Source organism: Phacochoerus africanus, chromosome 10, assembly GCF_016906955.1.
Source record: "Phacochoerus africanus isolate WHEZ1 chromosome 10, ROS_Pafr_v1, whole genome shotgun sequence".
Taxonomy (NCBI): Eukaryota; Metazoa; Chordata; class Mammalia; order Artiodactyla; family Suidae; genus Phacochoerus; species Phacochoerus africanus.
This window is the reverse complement of record NC_062553.1, coordinates 111,722,200-111,742,976: the sequence shown is the minus strand read 5'-3', so window position 1 is coordinate 111,742,976 and position 20,777 is coordinate 111,722,200. Positions and strand designations below refer to the sequence as shown.

At 38.7% G+C, this 20,777-nt stretch overlaps 1 protein-coding gene across 3 annotated transcripts in view; it reads right to left on the bottom strand.

Moving 5' to 3' along the window:
- Positions 1-4,025, bottom strand: part of ELOVL6 (ELOVL fatty acid elongase 6) — a 449,693-nt gene extending 445,668 nt beyond the window's left edge. For 2 of the 3 annotated variants that reach the window (XM_047751675.1, XM_047751676.1), the window contains exons 1-2: positions 3,964-4,025; positions 759-820 (exon numbers count right to left, since the gene is read on the bottom strand). The gene's annotated coding sequence lies outside the window, so the exon portion shown is untranslated. Of the gene's footprint in view, positions 1-758; positions 821-3,248; positions 3,475-3,963 lie in introns of all 3 variants that reach the window. The other variant, XM_047751677.1, reaches the window with a different exon arrangement.
- Between the last annotated feature and the right edge of the window lie 16,752 nt (positions 4,026-20,777).

The following is a 20,777-nucleotide window of genomic DNA, read 5'->3' as shown; positions in this document are numbered from 1 at the left end:
TGATCCATGTGGTAATGAATTAGAGTGTGAGGCATCATTATGAACTCATGTTTCGCTTCATATAGAGACAGATGGTTACACATAGAGAAATTCATAGACATGCGTGTACAGGGATTTCAGTATGCACACACATTTTTTCTTGTTCTATCAGCTGTCAAAGACTAGAAGCAACAATACTCCAGTGGTACTGAGCACATTTAGCACCCATATTCTGATTCCTATTGCTATTTTCCAAGAAATGAAAGCAGGACTCCTTGGAAAAATGGCTGATTTTAGGACTAGTGCAGGAAGTATACAAGAAGAGTCTGGAGCATCTTATAGTGATAGAAAGTAGGGAAGCAAAAACAAAATAAAACTCCTCACAATCATGGAAGTATGTGAAAGCGAGGGACAACAGAAACCAACTGAAAAAGCTCCCAATGGCCAAAAATGGATGAATTGATAAATGAAGTAGTACTGAATTATAACCCAAAGTATAAAATAAATATCCATGTGCCCACACTGATTAACGGTTAAATTAATTAATTAATGGGGAAGAGTACACAAATCTCCATACAAAAGTCCGTATAACTGATGTAGATACTCTGCCCTCAAAGAGGTAGAGCACAGCTTCCCTTTCAAGTGTGGACTATGCACAATGACCTCCTTCTAGAGTATAGCACAGACAGGGAGAAAAAGGCAACTTTAAAGTGGAGACCCTGAGAAATACTACTCAGCCAGTGTTCCATGTCAACAGCAGCGATACTGATAATATGTACCTTTCACATGATGTGATGAGACGGCACTTCACCTCTGTGGTCATTCTCCCCAAATCCATAACCTAAATGTAATAATGAGAGAAACATCAGGCAAATTGCAACTGAGTGATGTTCTACAAAATATAGGACTGGTACTCAAAACTGTCAAAGTCATCAAAAACAATAAAGTCTGAGAAATTGTTACAACCAAGAGGAGTGTCAAGGACACACAACCATTAAATGCAAAATGGTACCCTCGATGGCAACTTGAAACAGGAAAAGAGCAATAGATAGAAATGAAGGAAATCTGAACAGGTATGGAATTTGGTTGATGAAGATAAGATTCAAGTATTATTTATCAAGTATATAAATGATTCCTTAATAGTACCCTTGTTCTTGCTAAATTTCTTCCAGCATGATGAATTAGAAAGAGGATGGGCTATGCCATCAACCAGACCAGCTCTGGTCTCTGCTTCACCTCTTCATAACTGTTGGATCCTGAACAAGTTATTTTTAACTTCACTAAGCCTATTTCCTCATTTTAAAAAGGTGCTAATATCTGCTTAATAAGACTTTCAGGATAAAATGAGATAAGTTTACATAAAACACCTAGCACAGTAACTGGCACAAAACAGGAGCTCAATAAATGCTGAAACGCAACCTTTTTGCAAGTTGCAATGAGACTTAGAAGTCAAAAAGGGCAGGTCTTGTTAGAACTTTTTGTAAACCTTCACCTTGTATTCATTTAGTCTTTGCTTATTTGAGATCTAATTATACCTTGCCTATTTGAAAAGTTCTTTCTAAATATCCATTATTTTATTAAAATATCTGAAGTTTGAATGTTTACTGTAAGTCTAATGTTGCAGATTAATACTTTGCCACTGACACTTAATGGGTGGACATCACTTTCTAGAAATTAAAATATTTTGAATGCGATATGCCTTTGAAAAGGCATAACAGCTTCTCTCAGCTGTTAGAACTTTCTGTAAATCTTTGAAAAGGCATCACAGCCTCTCTCAGCTGTTAGAACGTTTTGTAAATCTTCACCTTGTATTCATTTAGTCTTTGCTTATTTGAGATCTAATTATATCTTGCCTATTTGAAAAGTTCTTTCTAAATATCCATATTTTATTAAAAAAGAAAGCATCACAGCACAGTGGAAACAAATCTGACTAGGATCCATGATGTTGCAGGTTCGATCCCTGGCCTTGCTCAGAGGATTAAGGATCCACTGTTGCAGTGAGCTGTGGTGTAGGTCACAGATGTGGCTCAGATCCTGTGTTGCTGTGGCTCTGGTGTAGGCTGGCAGCTGTAGCTCTGATTGGACCCCTAGCCTGGGAACCTCCCTATGCTGTGGGTGAGGCCCTAAAAAGCACACACACACACACACACACACACACACACACACACACACACACACACAAAGAGAGCAGGTAAAAGAGAACAACCATTCAATTCCCTGTAATGGTGAATAAGAAAAGTGATATACACAAAGAATTTTGGTCATGAATTGTCCCTTAAAAAAAAGTTCTTTCTAATTGCAAAAAAAGGAAATTCAGTAAAAGCAACCAAAAGCATCTCAGGCCTAATACCGTGCTGAAACACAAAAGTGTAAGCCAAAAGTTAAGAGTGCCTTCATAATCTACTTGGTTACCAATGACCAAACACTGAACAGAGTAATATGAACCCACAATATATACATGACAATAAACATTACAATATTTTTAAAAAGAAAGAACTGTGGGTGGGAAAAAGACAACATGTGAACAGCAAAGCAATGAAATTTCCGAAGTTTCCTGTTCTTTACTGACCGTGGAAAAAAGCTCTTTTCACGAGATTAGTCCTCACATATTAAGAATTAAGAGCAGCCTCTAGTGGCAGGTTAAGGATTTTACAGAGTGACCGTGCAGAAACCAAAAATGCTTTCCAGTTCTTTCACTAATAGCTCTGAGCAAAAAGTACATTTCGTCCAAGAAACCCAGGAAAGCTCGCTAATCACCTTAGCAAATAATAACTGCACCCCCACTTTGAGTGTTCTTAATAGTTACTATTTTATTCGTATTCTTTTCTATATGTGCAGTTTCTCTGTAGACAGAGATACGCTATTAATGGAATGGGCTATTACCTGAACCATGGCGCGCGGGGGGGCGCGCAGGACGTGGGAGACAGTATTGTAAGGAAGAAAAGGGCTGACAAAACCTAAATGAAAACAGATAATGTTTGATGAACGAAGTCCGACTGAGTCCAATTCTCACTTAGCCTTTCTAGCTCCCTAAATCAAGGGTGAGCAAAAGCAGACATATTCTGAGGAGACGAGAAATATCTTCACCTGAGAGAATGAATTTTCCTGAATCCCATTTCATCTTTTCAAAGGGGGACCTTTTCTCGAGCAGTGCAAGGGAAAGGCTGGAAATACACCACATAAACGTTTCCCTTTCTCACTACTTATGAAATTTAAATAAAGAAAATGTTTTTCCTCATCAATTATTGCTACAAAGACACCGAGGTTACCTTTGCCTAAAACTCAAAGAGCGGTGCTGTTAAGTGAGGTTCGTCTACAGCGACAGCTCTCCTGCTTCGGTGCAGATAACGCTCCGCGCTCCACACAGGGACAACCGGAAAGCTTTAGGAACGTCCAGGGACAGACATTTTCAGTTTCCACAAAGGACAGCGCCAGGGAATTTCACACTTTGACCTATCATCGCCTCCCCCGCCGTGAAATCGCAGGCCCCACCGTCTGGGAAAGTGAGCAACGGAGAAGGTTGCAAACCTCGCCCGCCTTCCAGGTGTGTGGATCCCCCTCCCGGTTCGCCGGCGCCCAGACGACCGCCTGCTCCGCGCCTTCCTCCGCGCGGCCGGCGGCGCCGAGGTTGCGATGCGCCTGGAGCGCACGCAGCCGAGGCCCAAGCCGCGCACGGCGTCCGCACACCCGGCCCCGACCCCGCGTCTCGGCCCGAGGGGCCCCGCCTCGCCCTCCGCCGCCCACTAGCCCCCGGCGAGCCTCGGGCGCAGGACCGCGGGCCTCGCGCGCCGACCCAGGCCTCCTCCCGAGCAGAGCGCCGCTCCGCCGCCCCACCTCAGAGCGAGGAGCTGAAAGTGCGCGCAGAGAGGCCCGGGGGCGCGGACCAGCTTCAGGCTCCTCAGAATACAGGGAGCTCTGGGTCTTGGAGGGGGGAAGGCAGCCTCGAAAAAGGCAGAAGTGACTGCAGCCCCGAGCAGGACCTACCTAACTGGGCTCCCGGGGCCGGAATCCCCGCCTCGGCCGGCGGCGAGCGGCCGCGGGGGCGCGGGCTGGTCCCGGCCTTGGGGGCGGGGCTTCTGCTCTCCGGGGTCCCGGGAGCCCCGGGAGCCCCGGGCAGGGCCCGCCGCGCGGGTTCGCCAGACGAGGGTTGTGCGCGCCTGGATTCATTCATGTCTCGGTGGAAAGGCTGCTAATTGTTCCTTCACTTGGGGAAGGAGAGCGAAAGCAAAATTTGTAAAACCTTGACAGGCCTCTTAGTCCCACGAGTTCCTCCTGAAATGACTTCAAGGGAGAGTGAGTCGTAAAACAATATTACCTTCTTTCACATAATTAATATAATCATTTACTTTTTAGAGCTTGTCTTTCACAGGTGCTTTCAAATAAATTAATCTAGAATATATTTTATTATATTTTATTTATGAAAAATCCCTACCTTCTTGTGGGAATGCTGCAATGATGAATTAATATTTGCTAAGCACTTGGATGGTGAAAACTACGTAAAACTTGATGGAGTAACTCTATTATTGATACAGAAAAACTAGCTTGATGGGTTTGGTAACCCCTACCATCTGCTTTATTAGTTGAAATTACACTGTGAAAAGGCTTTCTCTCTTCAGGCAAAGGGGTAGAGTACAGAAATAATTATCCAGGTAATTCAGAATCCCCATAAAATGGAATCCTGCTTTGAAAGAAAAGTGAATCTCCTGCCTGATTTCGTTTTGTCTTGCTCTACTATTATTGTCACATTTATTATTAATTACTTGTATAAATGTAATTACCTGGACAACTTCTCAATTTTAATTTCTCCTTCATGTGATTATAGATGAATTATTTGAAGGCCAGCTCTTGCATTAACAACTTGAGAATTAAGTAATGCTCTTCCTTTCATAGCAGCCCCATTTTTACTTTATTTTCAGGTGTTTTAATAGAAATTTAAATAAAACTACAAAGAATTTCAAATATTTTATATCTGCATCATTAGTTGCATAGCCTTTCTGACTAGTAGAGAGGAATAAGGTTAAAAATGTCTAATTTTTCGGAAGTATATGATAACCATAGCAAAGACAGGCATTATATCTAGAATTAGATTTCCAGTTAAACCTATTTCCACCATAATTTAGGAGGACAATTGCTCTAATTCTTCCTCTTTACTAAAGTTAACATGGTCAGAGCCCAAATAACTTGGCACTAAATGTGTTTCAAAAGTAATCTGAATAGTTTTAGAAAAAAAATATTTTTTCAATGCAGGGTTTTTAATGGTGTTCTAAAATATCCAGCAAGCAACTCTAATAATCGTTATGTAACTTCCCTATGTTCACAGAAAACATTAAAATGTAATACCATAGAAGTAGGCCAGACCACTATCATCAACTTAATAGTCATCATCATTTATATCATTTATTAAATTACTCAGTGCAACAGTGCCAATAAGTGAAGTAATATTGTGAAATCACTAGAGGGAGCAATTCTTTTTTAGTAAATTAATGTTACTTATCTATATATTTAGTAGTCCTGGAATGGATCTGAACATTTAACCTAATTTGAGGATAAAAATAGGCAGAATGCAAGAAAGAGATCTCAGTGAAGAAGTACTGTAATTTCAAGACTTGGTTAGAGCTTTTCTTGAAGCATCTGAGGAGAAAAGAGAACCTGAAAACACAAGATAGACTAAAACACAAGATAGAAATATTCAAGCTGAACATCTGTCCGCTTTTCCATTTTGTTTTAATTTTCACACATTCATGCTTTTAGACAAAAAACACTGCCTATTAAAACTGGCATAGCATCTGACCCATTAAAAGTTCAACAGCAATCCACAGTAACAATAGCTAATTTCCAAGTGTCTGTAATAAATGCAAATAAACTCCGGATTCAATTAAAGATACTTTTTCTAGTTAGTAATATAAGTGACAGATGTTCAGACCTATTCACATTTCTGTTACACATTTCTATTTTTAGCTGTTTGTTTCACATCAACAATTCATTTACATTTGCATCCTATTTGATATATTTCATACTTGGAATTTTAACCAAAAAAACAAATTAGTATGGAATTAATAAACAGGATTCATACAAGTGTGCCTAACTGTATTGTTTTGAATTACCTATAAAATGTTAATGTTCAATGATTTAGATCATTGAAATAAAATAACTGAGTTATTGTCATTGAATTAATGCCAAGCTTTATACCAAAGATGCTAAAAATGTTTAAATGATAGTTTTATTTTATTTGTAAAATAATTCATTCGATTCATATTTAGTGATTTTCTACCTATCCTGGATAGTTTCAGGATCTGAGGTTACAAAGATATTAAGATCCAATGTAGCTCATAATTTAGAAAATTTCCCCAATAATTTAATTATATTTATGCTTAAAAACCCAACTATGTATTTTTCAATTCAATGACTTGTATTATATTTATAGTTGTCAACCGTCATCACAACCTACTTTTAGAACATTTCCATCCCAAATCCCCTTCTTCAAATCCTTTACTGAAAGGAGTAGCATTTTTGCTTTTTTCTTTCTTTTTCTTTTCTTTCTTTTTTCTTTTTTTCTTTAATCACTGGGAAACTGTCTTAACAGCTCAGAGCTAGAGAAAAATTTTAGAGTCTTTCAGTTTAAGAGCCATGCTTAGAATATAAATGGTCAATTCTGGCAATTCCAAGTCAGGTATTTACTACTATTTATTTGTATGTGGATGGGCCAGATGTTCTCCAAACTTCATTCCCTAAACTCTTGCCTAAAACGTTTTTTAAAGAAATGCAGTCTGAATACTTGTGCTAGTGAATTGATAGTTGATCCTTATTTTTACTTAAAAATGAATAAAGAAGAGAGGTGACTCATGAATCTCAGGTAATGGTCAGTGTATTCCATACTGAATCTCTCTCTTCTTTCTTATTAGACCATCTAAAATAGTATGTATTTATTTCTACAGCTTTTATCTACTATAATAATGTATCAAAGTCTCTATGACTAAAATATGAAGATGCCTAACCTTTGTTGCACTGGTAGTGTCATTTCAAATATTATCTTGCTATGAATTGACGTGTAAATATAAGAGCCACAAAGGAAGAACCATAATTAATATACTAAGGCTAAGGATTGCACAAGTTGAGGATGGATTAATTTTCTTTGAGGTCAAACACTGAAAACTTACTTTAAGCTATGACTTAAAGAAAAGGAATATTGAACTTTCATAAATGTTCTATATATCAGTAATTCTGCAATCTCTTGATATTAGCATATGATTTATAGAGACAGCTGAAAAAATAGAAATCCATTCATTCTACATTAAAATGTTTATTTTCTTTTAAAATCATGAAGTTAAAAATGTAAATAATCTATACTTCAATTTAAAAAAAACAAAATGATGTGAAGTGAGACTAGCCTCCATTATAGGAAATAAGTACATAGCAATAAAAAATTATACTCCATGTTCAAAGACATTCAACCTTACAGTTATTTATACTAGAATGTTCTTAAAACTAAATCTTCAAACATAATGTAACAGTGCCTTTAGAATTAAAAAGCCCTCAGTCTTTCTAAGAAGGGAACTAAATGTAATAATTTTTCAGTATTTTAAATAGTTAACATTGTCACACATAAATAACCAACCAATATGAAAAGTGGGTACTCCTATCATTATGAGAAATATACTTTCTTAGGCATTTTTCGAAAAGATTATAAACCCGGTTCAACTCAATTTTTAAAGAAATTGAATTTAATTGCAGTATATGCTGAAAATGAGTGAGTGTTCTCTAGTCTCCTTAATGATAATTAAGATTACCTCATTTACTATCACAGGAAAAGCAAGTTTATACCTATTTGGAAAGCCTTGGCCCTTGGCTCTTTGTGTATTTGCAACTTATAAATGTTAATCCCAGTGGATCCCAAGGACTGGTGAAGGCTCATAGGCTAGGAACAATTTTGTAAAAAGTGAAAAAAGCAGACATCCTCCCTTAGTTTTAAAGCAAAGAACTGAAGAACTTTGAAATAAAATCTAAAAATCTTGGCATATTAACTAAGACTTTGAAAGGCAAGTATCCATGTTTAAATGTTGATGTATTTATGAATACTCTGCCGTATATATTTTTCTACTTAATCTATACTGGTAATATAAAATAAAAATAATGATGATGGAAAAATAACTTGGGAGGCTAAGCCTGGCGGATCAATGATAAGAAAAGATCTCGAACATGAGATTTTTCTAAGACAGCAACCTGAGAAGGGGCTTTCACATTCCCTGGGAAGATCTCAGGACCCCAAGCCTGCGTAACATCAAAAAAAAAAAAAAATGTTTACTTCAGACTTAAGGTTGGCATTTTAATGTGCATTATTCAGTGAACATAGATCACTGTCTTAATAAATTTGAGAAATGAAACTATTTTTAAAGTATTTCACAATTATCATAATCTTCATCTTCAAAGCACAAAAGATAAATCAGAGTTTGTATAACATTCATATATGCTCTGTATAAATATTAATCCCAATTTATAGACAGTAAAACTGAGAAAAATTCTTTAATAACTTCAGAGACAACTGGAAAAAAGTATAGTTTTGTTTTCCACAATTTTGTTTATAGAAATATTGTTACATTAGACAAAATTACCTAATAAATAAAGTATTACAGGCATGTTGTTGTTTTTATAATTGCAAATATTTTCCTAGCAATAATTCTTAAGATATCTTTTAAAGATGACATCAACTCATATTCTAATTTTTTTGCTTTTTTTGTTTTATTGAAGGATAGTTGATTTACAATATTATGTTAGTTTCAGGTATACAACATAGTGATTCAATATTTTTATAATTATACCCCATTTAAGATTATTATAAAATATTGGCTGTATTCCTTGTGCCGTACAATATATTCCTGTAGCTTATTTACTTTATACATAATAATTTGTACCTCCTTTGTAGTTTTTTTATTTTTATTATCTAGAAAAAATAATACAGTTCTTAAGAGATGTCAAAAATATATTACTTTAAGAATTAAGAATCCCCAGATCTTTTCCTGACTCTGTCATCAACAATTATATGACTTTGCTTGGTTGATTGAAAGCTTAACTCTTACATGTGTGGCGCATAATGGATCCTGCAGATGTTTCTCAAATAGCAGAGAATGAAATGACTCTCATAGAAGAAAATGAATTATGCTTACCGTCTTTGCACTTTGATATGCAAGTTGTCTTTAAATCTTACAAATCAATCTAATCCACAACATTCTTCTTTAAAATGAGGCCAAAACTGAATCAGAATCTTAGCTTTAGAAAATACATCTACCCCAGAAAAGTTTGGTTGTTTTTTTTTTTTTAATCTTCAGAACAAGGGAATAAGTGGTATCTTCCTTCTGTAGTTGTCTTTCTGCTTTGTTTCTTAGATGCGCACGTAATTGGGAAAATACTAATTACATTTCAAGGATCTGCAAAATATCTATTGTGTTGTCTGATGAAACTTCTACAAGACTTTGAAGGTTTGTGTAAGGGAGTTCCTAGAAATTTGCTGTTTATTGAAGGTAACTGAATAAATATATCTTAGATCAGATTGGAAAGCAGCCTAGTGACATTTTGCGAAATTTATCCAACATCCTAGTCCAGAATTTTTCAGTATTACATTTTTTATAGGTGATAATCTAGCCTGTGTTTCAACTCTTCCAATGAAGAAATCATTCTTTTGTTAGATAACTGGAAGCCTCAAAAAATACTTCTGTGTTATTTAAAATCTACTGTTATATAACTTGTAGCCTTTTCTTCGTTTCTCCCCTTGGAAGGAACAGAGGCTATGCCATTACATGTTTCTTGTGCTAATGCTTTAAACACATGTACAGATGTCATGTCATCCCTAAGTCTACTCAGATTTTCACCAGGTGTTCTCATGTACTCTTCATGTTATAGTTTGTTAAGTCTTCGCTATCCTGATAGTCCTTAGTGCTCTCATTGTGTTTGCCAGTGTCTTTCAAAGTATATGACTCAAACTACATACAATATCTTAAATTGTTATAAGTCTAGAAGTGAACTATTACCATCTCTGACATGGAACCTTTGTTCAATTGATGCAGTCAAAAACCATAACATTTTAAAGCAGTCATTTCAACTTTTGCCTTATAATGAGATTGTAGTTTACTGTTTTAGTTGTCTGTTGCTTTATAAAAAAAAAAAAAATACCCCCAAATCTAGTGGCTGAAAACAACAACAAACAGTTATTATCTTTCACAGTTTCTGTGGCTCAGGAATTTAAGGGCAGCTTAGCTGGGTAATCCTGGTTTAGTGTCTCTTACGAGGTTATGGGTAAAATCTCAGCTATATCTACAGTCCTCTGAAAGCTTGACTGGAGCCGCCTCCAGGATTTGCCTCTAGGATGGCTCACTTAGATGGCAGTCAAGTTCATGCTGGCTCAGATCATTACCACATGGCTCTGTCATTAGGGCAGCTGGAGTGTCCTCATGAAATGACATGATCTCTGACTTCCTCAAGAGTGAGTTGTCCAAGAGAGAGCAAGGCAGAAGCCGCAATATCTTTTATGTCCTGGTGTTAGAAACCATGTATTGTCATTTCCATAATATGCTATTGATTATACAAGCCAATGTGGGGAAGGAAGGACTACACAGGGGCGTGAATACCAAGAAGCAAGAATTACTTGAGCACCATATTGAAGGTTGACCCAGGAGTCTATCCTCTATCTCTCATTGACTAATATCTCCCTCCCACAGCTAAATGATACTCACACCTCAAAGCCACCAAAAGTTTCAACCCATTACAGCATCATTTCAAAGGCTAGAATCTTGTCATCTCAACCAGACTCAGATGTGGATGAAGCTTTCTAGGTGCAGTTCCTTGAGCATAGCTCCTTGAGAACAGTCCTTTGAGCTGAAGACTTGTGAATTAAAGAGAAACGATCTCTGTCCACCCACTGCCAACCCACAGACACACACCCAACATTCAGTGGTAGAGCAGGAATAGGATAACCGCTATAGACTTTACTGTTCAAAGGACAGAAAACAAGAGGAATACAGGAATCACCAATCCAAGGTAATTCTGTAGTCCAGCTAGACAAATATTGGAAGTTCTTTCACTAGAACTTATTTCTACTGCTTCTTGGGATGATTTGCCATGACCCTTGGCTCTGATCTTTAAACTCTTGGTGTCTGCCTTCTGGTCAACTTATTTTTCAGTGAAAGGTAGCCTGTGTTTGAAGCTGTGTAGTTTTCTCAGCCTGATTCCTGCCTTTAGGTCCAAAGGCATCTTTTCCTTTTGTTTTTATCTCTGTTCTTTTTAGTCCATGCAGGTGATGTTTCTAACAATTAAATATTTTAAAATCTGTATAGGTCTCCTGTGAATCTTCCTGGGGTTTACTCCATTATACAAAAGCCACACCTACAAATCTGTTTGAGATAATCCCTTATCTATTTAGAGTTTCTACTGGGATTACTGATAGACAGTACCCTTAAGCTTCTTGGAAGTCCTAATGTCTGACTGAATAGCTCTCTTGAGTCATAATCTTAGATATCACCAAGATCTTAACAAAAGATTTGACAATCGTATCCTCAGCTTTATTTTTATACTATGATAGCCTAACAGTGCCTGGATTTGATCTTCGTTCAGAAGCCATTTCTTTGTTTTTGCAATGTCTCCCATCTTGAGAGGATGGCAAGTTTCAAGACGAACAAGTCTTGGCTTTTTTGGTTTAGCAATTCTTCCTTTAGCTTACCTTCCTCTTCTCTCATTTGACCATAACCAGCAAGAAGAAGTCATGCAGAACCTTTAACACTCTGACTGAAAAACTCCTTTACTAGGTCATTCATTTTGTTAGATACATTTTCCAGTTCCCCCATCACTGCAGATGACAGTGTTGCCCAACCTTCTGCCATTCTATTAAAACTATCCTCTTTGCCTCCAGTTTCCAGTAATATTTTCCTCAGCAGCAGCCTCCTCAAAGTCCATCGGGCTTATGGAAACAATCTGTTCTTCGACTTCCACTAACACTTTCTTCAGTGTTTTGTAGATTCTGCCACTGCTTAATTCTAATACCGCTCCCATTCTTTTAAGATTTGTTATGGCAGCAACCTAACTACAAATGCAGTATCTACTACTATGTAGCAAATTACGGCAAAATTTAGTCGCTGAGAAAAACAAGAAACCTTTGATATCTCAGTTTATGTGAATCAGGAATTTGGGAGCAGCTTAGCTTAGTGGTCCTAGTTCAAGGTCTATCATGGAGTTGGTTTCAAGAGAGTAGCTGGTAGGTTCTGCTTCAGAGACGTCCCTCACATGGCTGAAAAGTTCATACTGGCTGTTGGAAAGCAGCCTCAGTTCCTTATTGCGTGAATTTCTTCATAGGGCTGCTTGAGTGTCCTAATGACAGGGCAGCTAATTTTCCCCCAGAGAAAGTGATCCAAAAGAAAGCATAGCAGAAGCTGCTCTTTTTGTCCTAGCCTTAGACGCCACACATCATCACTTCCACAAATCCCATTAGCTACATAGGTTAACCTTATTTATTATGAAAGGGAACTGCAAGATGTGAATTACACAATCCTGCCACAGTAGCTTACTAAAGCGCAGCATCTCTCCATTCCTTATGCTGCTCAAAAACCTCACTCCCATCCACTCAGTGTTGGTACAAGTTTAGCTTTCAATGATTGCCACATTCTAGCCACAGTTTAGCTCGTCAGCCTTATCATCCACTACTTCCTCAGACTGGATTATTCTTGGTTCATCAGACTCATCCCACAGCTGCTAAGTCCTTTTTAAAAATTAATTTATTTTTAAATGATTTTTATATTTTCCATTATAGCTGCTTTACAGTGTTGTCAATTTTCTGCTGTACAGCAAAGTGACCCAGTCACACATACATATATACATTCTTTTTCTCACATTATCCTGCATCATGCTGCATCATAAGTGACTGGATATAGTTCCCAGTGCTATACAGCAGGATCTCATTGCTTATCCATTCCAAAGGCAATAGTTTGCATCCTATTAATCCCAGAGTCTTTATTGTGCTTTTTCCTCTGCCTGAAATGATCTCCCTCCACTTCTATTAAAACCCTACCCATCGTTCAAAGTCAAAATCAAAAGGAATCTCAAATATGATGACTTCATCCTCCCAACCAGAAGTATGCTCACTCTCTCCCAAAAGTCCAGGGTACTCTGTACAACTCCTAAGGTACTTACTGAATTCTAACTTAGGTTTCAGTTATATGTTTACATGATTTATCTCTTCTTGTAAATCCTCAGCTTTCCACCTACATAGTTGGTATCATTCTAATGGGTAGGAGTTAGCACATCTGTGTTACTTAGAGGTGGTTGTTTCTGAGGTGGAACCATCCTGGAATGGGTTGGGTGAGTATTACATGTTGGTTTTGTTGATGAATAGAAACACAATACAGTGTGGCTGAGAGAAAAACCTTTGGAGGGCAAACAATCCCGGATTTAAATTGAGTTTTACCAGTTTCAAGTTCAGGCAAATTAATCTCTTGGCACCTCAGATTTCTCACCTGTAGAATGGGAATAGCAGGACCTCTTTCGTAGCATAGATGTATTATCAAAATTAAGTGAGGTGTTGGATATGGAATGCTTTTTTTTTTCTTTGCTTTTTAGGGCTGCACCTTAGGCATATGGAAGTTACCAGGCTAGGAGTCGATTCAGAGCTACAGCAGCTGGCCTGTGCCACAGCCACAGCAACATCAGATCCAAGCCGCATCTGTGACCTACACCACAGCTCACAGCAATGCCACACATCCTTAACCCACTGAGAAATCGAGAAATCGAACCTGCATCCTCATGGATACTAGTCAGGTTTGTAATCTACTGAGCCACAAAGGGAACTCCCTAGAATATTTATCTTGATAAATGGTTATTAGCTTCCTACCCTCTGTTGTTTCTAGCACAGTCTTATAACAGTGTTCAATAACTTTTTATTAAATAAATGAATTATTTAGAAAACAAAAACATATTATGAATTGTATTTTAAATATACCTGTACACTTACAATTAAGAAAAACATTAGAGGAGTTCCCATCATGGCGCAGTGGAAACGAATCCAACTGGGAACCATGAGGTTGCAGGTTCGATCCCTGCCCTTGCTCAGTGGGTTAAGGATCCGGCGTTGCCATGAGCTGTGGTGTAGGTCGCAGAAGTGGCTCGGATCTGGTGTTGCTGTGGCTGTGGTGTAGGCTGGCAGCTACAGCTCCGATTAGACCCCTAGCCTGGAAAACTCCATATGCCGTGCAGGTGTGGCCCTCAAAAGACCAAAAAACAAAACAAAAATTAGTATAGAATACAGGATAAAAAACAGAAAAGCAAAGTGAGGAATCAAGATATTACTTTTTTTTACAAAATGGGCAAGAAGAAATTTAATTTTCAACACAGACTTATAGTCTTAACTATAGAATATGCTGGGAATTCCTTACAGTTTTCAATGGGAAAAATCTAATTACCCATTTTTAATTATAACAGTTCACATCTTAAATTACATATAAAAATGTTTGAATACTGTAACTTATGGGAGGCCCAGCCAAGCTCCAGAATCTTAGCCACTGGGGAATTTCTGTTCTGGACCACCCACTGTGAAAGTGAAAAGTTGGTACCTTTGCCAGTGTGGAAATTTCTTCAGAAGAGAGCTCTAAGCTGTCACAACCATTTCCCCCCAGGAAGACTGAGGGGGAAAAAATGCAAGAGAAATTACTGGACAAACACTACTTGTCCAAGTTTCAAAGTAATAATCAAAGTTGGAATTAATGCCTTTAACACTGCAGCTCTCCAAAACTTAAGTCTGTTTATATAGATTTGGGCTGACTTGTTTCAGTCCGCTTCTTTGGAGGACACAGTCTTACATGAACAAAGCTAGAATTTCAAGGCAAGTCACGCTATTTAGTTATAGTTTCATTCGGATTTTTGTTCATTTTTTGTAGTCTTTCTCAAAATGTCTTTAGAAACAAGTCATTCAGATAGTAATAGTGAAATGGCATTTGCATTTGAAATCTTCTTTCAAGTTTCTTGGAATACCTTTATTTCGAAAGCAAAAGAGACACCCCCATGGTATGAAACCTGGAGAAGGTACAGAAAAGTGCACAGAATGAGAGTCCTTGCTCATTAATTTTCTCATTTCAAAAAGACTAATATTTAACACCTTTTATGTTAAAGACATTATTTCATCTATAACTAAGAACAGTCTGAAAATTGAGTTTCTTGGACTAATGCAGAACAGATGTATGCGAAAATGCTTGAAATATAATATACCTTCAATAAATAATTATTGTGTTGGCAAAAAAGTGGGGCAGGTGTGTGTGTGTTTGTGAACACAACCCTCCTTCACCCCCTCAATATTTCCAAGGCAGTGTTAGCAGAAGGCCACTAGAAGATGAGATTTTTCTACTTACACTGCAGTCTCTGAGGACTCCAAAAGTCTATCACAAATCCTGGCTCCAAAGGCACTTGCTTCTGCTCTCCTCAGGAGAAGACTACTTATGGAGATAGGGAAGGGGACACTCTATTGAAGCAAGAATTCTTTGGGTTGCAAGTAGCAGAAACCCAATTTGAACCACTGTGGGCCAAACGGTAAACATTTTGACTCGAGTAGCAAAATCTCAGGAAGGGCTTGGCTTTAGCTGGACCTCCAGGATTATAGGAACAGGGACATGGCTGGACTTTCTCCAGCTAGCTCTCCTTTATACTCCTCTGAGTAAGTTTTCTGTCTTACTAGATACTGCAACCTTCCACCCTGAGAGCCTGACTTTTGACATCTCATCTCTTCATCATGGAAAGGACTCCTTCTCTTCTCTAAATCTCATTTGAAAATTCTCAGGGAGGGACCACAGATGCCAGCTTAGGTCGTATGTCTCCTCTTATGAACAGGGTGACCAGTTCTATCATTGGCATCCTCCACTAGAACAACGTAGTTTGAGGAAAGAGAAGAGTAGTTCCTCCAAAAGGAAGACAGTTCTGTTCCCAGAATAAGGAGTGTGATGCTGGACAGACAAAAATGTATTCTTAAAATTATACTTTTGAAAATCAGGATTATATTGACTAAATCTGAAACAAAAATCTTTTTCAGTTGCTTATTTTCTATAAAAGTATTTTTTCTGTTTATCTCATATTTTTGTCTCAAATGTTTTTCTTGGGAGTTCCCATTGTGGCTCAGCAGTAACGAACCCGACTAGTATCCATGAGGATGCGTGTTTGGTTCCTGGCCTCGTTCAGTGGGTTAAAGATCAGGTGTTGCCTTTAGCTCCAGTGTAGGTCACAGACCAGGCTCAGATCTGGTGTTGCTGTTGCTATGGCTGTGGCGTAGGCCAGCAGCTGCAGCTCGGATTCGACCCCTAGCCTGGGAACTTTCATATGCCATGGATGCAGCCCTAAAAAGACAAAAATTAAGGTTTTCTTACATAGCACCATTAAGTCCTACCCTTTCCCTCCTTCAAATCTGTGCTTCAGAGTCAATTCCTCGGATTTCTGATAAAATGAGGAGAATTGACTACATTTGTTTGTCTTTATTTTCCCCAAAATGCAATTAAAATGGCAGCAAAAAAACAAAAAACAAAAAACCCAGTGCAAAGAAAGGGAGAGACGATAACAGATGAAAAGTTGCAAAAACTTTCTCAGAAAATAGGAGATAGGTATGGTATGTCTCAGTTATCTATTGCAATGTAACATATTACTCCAAAACTTAGCATCTTAAAATAATAAATATTTATTACCTCACACAGTTTTGAGGGTCAGGAATCTGGAAGCAGCTTATGTTGCGGTCAAGTTTTCAGCCAGGGCTGCAGACATTTGAAGAGCTAGAGAATCTGTTTCCAAGCTCACACACATGGCTGTTGGCAAGAGCTTCAGTTCCTCACTATAAAGCTACTCATGAAATAATAACTATAATGAGGAAAAATGTAATAATGTGATAGAGAAGCTAACAGATACCGCCATATTCAAGTGATCAGTGTAACATCACCTAATCCCAGATTCTGTCTAAGCTGACACTGTGTGCCTACAAACCCAGCATCGCTTCTGGGCTATTCCTGAATATCACAGAAGATATGCAATCTGAATCAAAACACATGAAAACATCACACACAAACCAACTGAGACATTCTTTAAAATAACTGGCCTAGGAGTTCCTGTTACGGTGCAGCGGGTTAAGAATCTGACTGCAGGGAGTTCCCATGGTGGCTCAGTGGTAACAAATCCAACTAGTAACTATGAGGACAGGGTTTGATCCCTGGCCTTGCTCAGTGGGTTAAGGATCTGGTGTTGCTGTGAGCTGTGGTATAGGTCACAGAGGCAGCTCATATTATTGCTGTGGCTGTGGCATGGGCTGGCAGCTATAGCTCCGATTAGACCCCTAGCCTGGGAACCTCCATATGCCTCGAGTGTGGCCCTAGAAAGCAAAAAAAAAAAAAAATGAGAATGAGTGTTCCATACCCAACACTTAATTATGATGTATTAATTAGATGTATTAATTATGATAATACATCTATGCTACGAAAGAGGTCCTGCTATTCCCATTCTACAGGTGAGAAATCTGAGGTGCCAAGAGATTAATTTGCCTGAACTTGAAACTGGTAAAACTCAATTTAAATCCGGGATTGTTTGCCCTCCAAAGGTTTTTCTCTCAGCCACACTGTATTGTGTTTCTATTCATCAACAAAACCAACATGTAATACTCACCCAACCCATTCCAGGATGGTTCCACCTCAGAAACAACCACCTCTAAGTAACACAGATGTGCTAACTCCTACCCATTAGAATGATACCAACTATGTAGGTGGAAAGCTGAGGATTTACAAGAAGAGATAAATCATGTAAACATATAACTGAAACCTAAGTTAGAATTCAGTAAGTACCTTAGGAGTGGTACAGAGTACCCTGGACTTTTGGGAGAGAGTGAGCATACTAAAATGAAAAACAAACAAACAAACAAAAAAATCCAAAAAGAAACCTGACTGCAGCAGTTCAAGTCCCTGAGGAGGTAGGGTTCAATCCCTGGCCTGGTACGGTGGGTAACGAATCCAGCATTGCTACAGCTGCAGTGTAGGTAACAGTTTTGGCTCTGATGCAATCCCTAGCCCAGGAAATTCCGTATGTCACGGGTGTGGCCATAAAAAACAAAACAAAAAACTGACCTATAATTTTCAAAACTATTAAATTTATGGAAGTATGTTATGCAGGTTGATATGGGAGCACACAGTAAGGATACCTTGAAGTAATCTGATGCCGAGATGTCAGGGAGGTCTCTTTCAGACTAGGGATGTCTAAGCTGAGTCTAGAGTCAGCCTAGAAAAGGGACAATGGAGTTGAGGAGAGGCAAGAAAGAAGGAAACAAGTTGTAGTGTACAAGACAAAGAAAAAAATCACTTGCTCATATGCCAGCTGGTGTGTGTGTGTGTGTGTGTGTGTGTGTGTGTGTGAATGTGTGTCCTTAATATCGGCAAGAGTTTGCTTCTTTCCCTATCCTATCTAAAATGTCACATTTAAAAATATCTTAAGAGGTTGGGCCTATTGCTTTGGTCTAAGAAAGGTACCTTGAAACACCAGTGAAAAGAGCAGATCAATTTTTACCTTTTTTTTTTTTTTTTTTGGTCTTTTAGGGCCCCACCCGTGGCTATGGAGGTTCCCAGGCCAGAGGTTGAATAGAAGCTACAGCTGTGGGCCTACGCCACAGCCACAGCAGTGCTGGATCCGAGCCGTGTCTGTGACCTACACCACAGCTCATGGCAACACTAGGTCCTTAACCCACTGATCGAGGCCAGGGATCAAACCCATATCCTCATGGTTCCTAGTAGGGTTTGTTAACTGCTGAGCCACAACGGGAACTCCCCAACTTTACCTTTGATGGGCTTAGTCACTATAATCCTTTTTTTTCACACACTATTCATCTCATCAACTAAGCAATATTATTTTCATACTACCTTTCATGTATTTCCTTAATATATATGTCTTTCTTAAATGGCATTTTCTAATCATGTCAACAGAATGTGAAGCAGAAACTAAATTCTTTCGAAGTGGCAGTTTGCTTAATGGTTGGGAGAAAAAGCCTCGTGTCAGATTGTGCCTGATTTGAGTCCTATTCTAGGCTCAATTCTGCCACTCATGAACCAGGGAGCCTGACGCAAGTTATTTCTGAGCATCGGTTTTCTCATCTGTCAAAGAAGGGAGTAATAATATCTACTTTATAGGGTTCTTGTGAGAACTGGTTGAGATAATATATGAAAAGCACTTAGCTAACTGACTCATAGAAAATACGCACTAAACCAGATCTTCGGCACCACTCTACAGTTACATTTAGAAAAGGTTATGTATAAAATAAGGTCAAAATATAATGGTAAAAATATATGTAGAGTGCTATGAAAATAAGACTGGCCCATTGTTTTAGGAATATGTAGGTCATTTTCTTTTTTTTCTTTTCTTTTCAAACCCATTCTGCAGCAGCGAACTGAGCTGCTGCAGTGACCATGCTGGATCCTTAACCCATTGTGCCATAATAAACTCCTGTAGATCATTTGTTAAAATGATGATTATAGTGCCTGAGCCAATGAAAAACATTTGTCTTTTTTTTTTTTTTTGGCTTTTTGCCTTTTCTAGGGCCACTCCTTCGGCATATGGAGGTTCCCAGGCCAGGGGTCTAATCGGAGCTGTAGCCACCGGCCTACGCCAGAGCCACAGCAACTCGGGATCGGAGCCACGTCTGCAACCCACACCACAGTTCACGGCAACGCCAGATCCTTAACCCACTGAGCAAGGCCAGGGATCGAACCAGCAACCTTATGGTTCCTAGTCGGATTCGTTAACCAATGAGCAACGACGGGAACTCCTTTTTTTTTTGTCTTTTGAAGACCACATCCGCAGCATATCGAGGTTCCCAGGCTAGGGGTCTAATCAGAGCTGTAGCCACTGGCCTATGGCACAGTCACAGCAATGCAGGATCTGAGCCTTGTCTGCAACCTACACCACAGCTCATAGCAACACCAGATCCTTAACCCACTGAGCTAAGCCAGGGATCGAAGATATTAGTCAGGTTCGTTAACCACTGAGCCACGATGGAAACTCCTACTCTGTCACATTTTGTAAGTTCCCAGTCATCCTCCCTTGATTTTTTGAATCCACAGTCTATCTATTCCTCCCTTTAGGGCCTTCTAAGAAACAGCTAAGCTAGGGTAGTAATTCTTCAGTAGAAACTGGGGTATTTAAAAGCCCCATAAGCACTGCAAAACCCACTTCACTATAACCCACCATTCCAATCGCTGCATTTACTTGTTTGTTCATGTATGTATTTGTTTGTTCGTTTATTTGCATAATAATGCAAAACCTTTTTCTGGCATAGTAAGACGTTTTAAATGCTTCATAGATGTGTTGTCAGAAGTGATGCCGCTCTCCAGTTGGTATAGTGATATGTGTTTATTGTTTACAGCAGCAATTGGAAAGTAGGAGTGGATGGAATAAGTGTTGTAAGGAATATTTTGCCACCGGTAAATTAAAAAAAATATTTGGGAGTTTCCATTGTGGCTCAGCAGTAACGAACCTAACTAGTATCCACGGGGATGCAGGTTTGATCCTTGGCCTCTCTCAGTGGGTTAAGGATCCAGCATTGCCGTGAGCTGAGGTGTAGGTCACAGATGTGGCTCAGATCCTGCATTGCTGCGGCTGTGGCACAGGCTGGCAGCTACAGCTTTTACTTGACCCCTAGCCTGAAAACCTCCATGTACTGCAGGCGTGGCCCTAAAAAGAAAAAAAAAAAAAAAATGAAGCTCTCTGGTTAACAATTAGCAGAAAACAAACAAACAAACTATAGTTTGTTTAGCTTATGACCT